This window comes from Caretta caretta, chromosome 6, assembly GCF_965140235.1.
Source record: "Caretta caretta isolate rCarCar2 chromosome 6, rCarCar1.hap1, whole genome shotgun sequence".
Lineage (NCBI taxonomy): Eukaryota > Metazoa > Chordata > Testudines > Cheloniidae > Caretta > Caretta caretta.
Genome location: NC_134211.1, coordinates 111,416,410 through 111,422,661, shown reverse-complemented (window position 1 = coordinate 111,422,661; position 6,252 = coordinate 111,416,410).

Below are 6,252 nucleotides of genomic sequence, written 5' to 3'. Positions count from 1 at the left end.
AACCGTGCTGTCTGGGGTTCGAGTCCTCGACAACAACAAGTGGCACAGATCACCTGTGAGGATCTGGATGCATCTCCCCTAATCAATTCCCTGTCATTGCAGGGCCTCCACATTGGTGGCACCTCAGTCCCACTGTTTGCTGCCTGTGGCACACAACAGCTTAGGGTGAAGATTAAAAATACTTCAGTTTAACTGAGGTCATTGGGTTTGCAATAGGGATATTTGGGTGACATTTAATGACTTGTAATATGCCTGTCAGATTTCAGAGTAGCAGCCGTGTTAGTCTGTATTCGCAAAAAGAAAAGGAGGACTTGTGGCACCTTAGAGATTAACAAATTTATTTGAGCATAAGCTTTCGTGAGCTACAGCTCACTTCATCGGATGCATTCAGTGGAAAATACAGTGGGGAGATTTATATACACAGAGAACATGAAACAATGGGTCTTACCATACACACTGTAAGGAGAGTGATCACTTAAGGTGAGCTATTAAGCAGGAGGGGGGGCGTGCGCGGGGGAAACCTTTTGTAGTGATAATCAAGGTGGGCCATTTCCAGCAGTTGACAAGAACGTCTGAGGAACAGTGGGGGGTGGGGAGGACTATATGTCAGACTATATGATCTAATTGTCCCCTTCAACCTGAGACAATGGACCTCTAATGCAGTCAGTGGCAGCCCACCTGCACAGATCCAGTTGTACAATCAGGGTCTAATGAGTTAGTAATGGTGCCAGAAACACTTCTGGGTCTAGCCCTAGTGTACTTGTTTCAAATATTAACTGGAATTGGGTGAGGGCAGGAACTTGTAAATGATTTTGGTTCATTCATTGGCTTCCTCTACATCCCCCACAAACAAGCCACTTAATTTACCTATTTCCTCATCTATTAAGAAGGAATTACTTGATTCACACAGGTATGCTGGGGGTTGGTTAATATTTATATAGTCTCTGGTAGATGGAAAGCACAGTAAGTGTCCCTTTCCCCCCATAGTCCTATAACCTTGTATAGTGTAATAATACTTAGCCCTTCTGGTGGTCACCCTTTCAAAACTTGTTAACTTTGTTTTAGACAAGTAAGATTACCTCAGCATTTGCTATATTCCCTGTACTTCCTTATAGTTATTAGGGGAAATACTTCAAATCTAGTAAATGCTGAGGTAATAGTCTTACTTTTCTGAGGCAAAGTTAAAGGGTGACCAATACAAGTGTTAACTATTGGTGGTTATTGTTTCTATTATGTAAAACATTACAGAACTGGCAAAAAGATGGACATAGAAGAATTGTGTGTATACATTTTATTTACTCCATGAAACTGAATACAGGATCACTCTCGTTACAGTGTGTATGGTAACACCCATGGTTTCATGTTCTCTGTGTATATAAATCTCCCCACTGTATTTTCCACTGAATGCATCTGATGAAGTGAGCTGTAGCTCACGAAAGCTCATGCTCAAATAAATTTGTTAGTCTCCCAGATGCCACAAATACTCCTTTTCTTTTTGTAAATACAGACTAACACGGCTGCTACTCTGAAACCTGGCCAACATATGTGACTTCAAGATTCTGCTTTTCAGTTAATGCAGGCTAGAGAGCATTTAAAAAAAAAATAAAAATGATTTGCTATACTGTTTGTTTTGGGTTTTTTTTAACATGACTTTATTTTTTTCTTTAAATCATCTGACCCATCAAATAAAAAATATATTAACACCATGGGGTTCTGATAATATTAAAGTGTTTACCCTACAATCTGGTGTGGTCATGATGTCAGCAGCATGTATGGACCATATATCCCCTAAATCCCAGCATATAGCACCTCTGTATAAATTTAAAACTCAGCTGTGTATCCACCTCCATAATATGCAGTTATTAGATAGTTTAATCCCAACTCTACCTGCTTACACAGCTACCTGCTTGCTGTGTGGTATTGTACAAATCACTAGATTTTTCTCTCTATCCATTCCCATCTGTAAAATGGGTATAATATGTTGTTTACCTATCTCATAAATGGAGTTGGGAAGCTTAATATTTGTAGTGATTTGGGATGCTTCTTCAAGGAAAGGCTCTGCATGATAAAGTATAAAGAATGGCTGCTGCTGCTATTATTCTAAATAACTTAGTATGGAATGTTACTAAAGCCAGACTACAATCTAGAATACAGAAACCGGTCACCAGTGCTGATGAGGGGGTGGGGGAGGGGAGAGGTGAGCTCAGTGGTCCCCCAAATCTTCTAATATCAGTGTAAATAAAGTGAAAGGGGAAGGTATGGGACCGCCAGCAAACATGATGTATGGGGCCCCTAACTTTCTCTCAAAGGGCCTGCAGGCCATAATCTTTTCACTGCATTTCCCTGTTTTTGTGCACCATTGTAACAAGACCATTTAATCTGTCTTGATAAATGAATGTCATTCCAGTCATGTCCTTGGGGCATAATTGACAGTCTGTTGGTGAGAATCAAGCTCATTACTTGAAACATCAGTGCTGCCAAACTAAACATCTGAAAAACACAGAGAATGATCTAGTCTTGCTGTGGAACATGAATAGAAACAGGGAGCGGCTTGATTTGACTAAATTGCTAAACTTTATCTCTACCCTTTGTCTAATTCCAGGAGTTTAGTTCGTCCTTTTCCATAATCGAAGCATGCATCTATTGGCCATTAATAGCCTCTTAGGGCTCAGTCTGTACTTTGTCAAATCATCTCTATAGAAAGGGCAAAAAATAATCACAGGTGGGATGGTAAAGCCTGGCTAGAATTTTACCCCTTTTTATTTTTCAGTACATTTGATCAACTTCATATAAACTTACACAAGATGGGATACAACACAAACTTGGCAAAAGAGCAGAGTCCCAAAGCTCTGTCTTATTCACACCAATAAAGTAACTCTGAGCTCACCTCTGCTTGCCTTAAATCTGCACATGCTCACATTGAAGCCAGCTGGAGTAAAGCAAGCAGGATCTGGCCCTCACTGAGTATGTTATCAGCCCCAAATCAAGGCATCCTAGCATGGGTATGGACTGGCTTAGGAACCAGCCCAATCCACCTGAGCAGATAGACTTTCAGAGGCAGCTGGCAAAATGCTCAACGGGTGGGAGGTGGTTCTCAATCTGCAGACAATGTTTCTAATCATTAAGAAAAGGATTGGTGTGCATCCAGCAGTAATGCAGGCAGTTTGCCCCCCTTCCAAAACCTAAAACAAGTGTCACCCAGTGTGCCCTTGTGGGTTAGTGGTAGAAAATACATTTTTCAGCCAGCAAACACAGCAAGTCACCAGTTTAATGAGGCTCTGGTATTTACTACCCAAAAGTGAAATACTTACTAATACGCACATCATTAATCTTTGCGTTCACTGTCCTAGCAAATGAAGTGTTTTCCCAATAAAACCAGGCCGATTCACTAACATTCAAATGTATATTATAGGATAAATAGCTCTTCACTCAAGAGCCCCTGACCTTGTCATCTCCTTGTTCAAATCCTGCCTCAAGATTTGCTTCTTTGCAAAGCTGATCAACACTCACCCACAGCTGTCAAATGCTCTCTCCACCCTGCTATGGCACGTGTGAGAAAGCTTTCCTCAATTTCCACCTGCTTCTGTGGGTAGCAGGCTGGCTGGGATTTTTCCTGGCCTTTTCACATGTTAAACTTCCCAGAGCAGTGACTGTGTCTAGTGGTGCCTTGTATAGTGATAAGCACGTAATTGGTTCTGAACCAATCACAAAGCCTAGAAACAGACCCTGCACCAAAACGATGAAAACTCCTAAATTAAGGATTGCACCTCTAGGTATTGAAAAATCATTTCTCACGTCCAGAACATCCTGAGACTGAAATCAGTAAATAAGCATGGGGGTGCTTTTCATTTGCCTTTTGATTTTTGAGTCTTTAGGGTGCACTCAGGTCATGTTTTGAACTCCAGGCTCTCCTCTGCCGCTAGCAAGGCTAGAAAATGATCCTGAGATTCCCATGTAAGCCCAGGACTCAGAAGCTGGAGCTTTAAGAAAAACAAAATCTTGCAAGATTTGTGATAACAACAAGATTTGGCAACAGCTGACATTTAGGCAAAATGTATCCATGGTGAGGCTGAGATGCTTCTTTAACAGAAATGGGGCCCACACCTGTGTTTCCTGCATACCCTGAATGTTCAGTAACTTCAGTGAGAGCTTTGGATGCTCAGCACTTCAGACAACCCAGCCCTAAGTGTTTCAGGTTAGGGACCCAAATTTAAAATACCCCAGCTAGCGGACACTTCTGAATATTTGGGCCTAACTAGAGATGTAGTTACCAGGGCCACCCGGGGGGGGGGGGGGGGCAAGTGGGGCAATTTGCCCTGGGCCCAGCAGGAGCCCTGTCATGGTTCCTTCCCCACTCTGAACTCTAGGGTACAGATGTGGGGACCTGCATAAAAGACCCCATAAGCTTACTCTTACCAGCTTAGGTTAAAAACTTCCTCAAGGTACAAACTTTGCCTTGTCCTTGAACCCTATGCTGTCACCACCAAGCGTGTTAAACAAAGAACAGGGAAAGAGCCCACTTGGAGATGTCTTCCCCAAAAAATATCCCCCCCAAGCCCTACACCCCCTTTCCTGGGGAAGGCTTGATAAAAATTCTCACCAATTTGCATAGGTGAATACAGACCCAAACCCTTGAATTTTAAGAACAATGAAAAAACAAGCAGGTTCTTAAAAGAAGAATTTTGATTAAAGAAAAAGTAAAAGAATCACCTCTGTAAAATCAGGATGGTAAATACCTTCCAGGGTAATCAGATTCAAAACATAGAGAATCCCTCTAGGCAAAACCTTAAGTTACAAAAAGACAAAAACAGGAATATACATTCCATTCAGCACAGCTATTTCACCAGCCATTAAACAAAAGAAAATCTAACGCATTTCTAGCTAGATTACTTACTAACTTAACAGGAGTTCTGAGGAGAATTCCTGATCTGTTCCCAGCAAAAGCATCACACAGACAGACAGACCCTTTGTTTCCCCCCAGCTTTGAAAGTATCTTGTCTCCTCATTGGTCATTTTGGTCAGATGCCAGCGAGTTTATCTTACCTTCTTAACCCTTTACAGGTGAAAGGGTTTTGCCTCTGGCCAGGAGGGAATTTTATAGTTTGTGACGAAGTGGGACTGTTCTTAATGTTTCCTCTGAATAGTCTGGGGGTGCCTCAGTTTCCCCTATGCAGTTCTTAAGTATCTAGGTGGGGGGGTAAGGGTGTATGATCATTGCAGAGCCCTAGAGGGCAGGTGTGTGCAGGGGTCTGGACACAGGGAATGGCTGACACCCTGTTTCCTGGCAACTGATGGCCTGGGCCCTTCCCCCTGCAAGGTGAGAGCTAAAGGGTTGGAGAACAAAGGAATCAGGTGACCTCCTGGCCCAGGGAAGGGACAAAGCCCAGAGGAGGAGGGGCTGGAGGGAGTTTCAGTTTGGGGCTGGCTGGGACATGGAGTGAAGGGCAGACGTGGTTGTGTGGCTCACTGCCCCCCAAAATGGACCCAGTTGAGGGGTCCCGTTCTCTGCACCTGCAAGGTCTGTTTTAGACCATGTTCCTGTCATCTAATAAACCTCTGTTTTACTGGCTGGCTGAGACTCACGTCTGTCTGCGAAGTTGGGGTGCAGGACCCTCTGGCTTCCCCAGGAGCCCCGCCTGGGCAGACTTGCTGTGGGAAGCGCACGGAGGGGCAGAGGATGCTGAATGGTCTGAGGTCAGACCCAGGAAGGTGGAAGCTGTGTGTCCTGCAGACAAGCTGCTCACAGGACGGCGACTGCCCCAGAGTCCTGACTGGCTTCATGGGGAGCAGTTCCAGAGCATCGCCCAGGGACTCCATGACAGTTCTGTATACAGAAAGCTTCCCTTTATATTTATGACAGGCCCCCACAAGAGTTTTCAGGGGTCCCCAAGAGAATTTTTGATGGCACTTTGGCAGCAGGTCCTTCAGTGCCGCCGAACACACCCGGAGTGAAGGACCCGCCGCTGCTTCTTCTGCTCCGGGTCTTCGGCGGCGGGGGTCCTTCTGCTCCATGTCTTTGGCGAAGTGCCCCGAAGATCCAGAGCAGAAGGACCCCTGCCGCCAAAGACCCCAGGGCCCCTGAATCCTCTGGGCGGCCCTGGTAGTTACCCCTGCACAGTTGCACCCAAGGGGGTGACCTGTCACAGAGCAGGGGTGCGGTGTTTGCACCAGTGCCTTCGCCCATGTGGTCAGCTATAGGAGGGAAGCTCTCAACAGCAGATGGTACCCCATAGGAGGCTCCCCAAGTGGCAC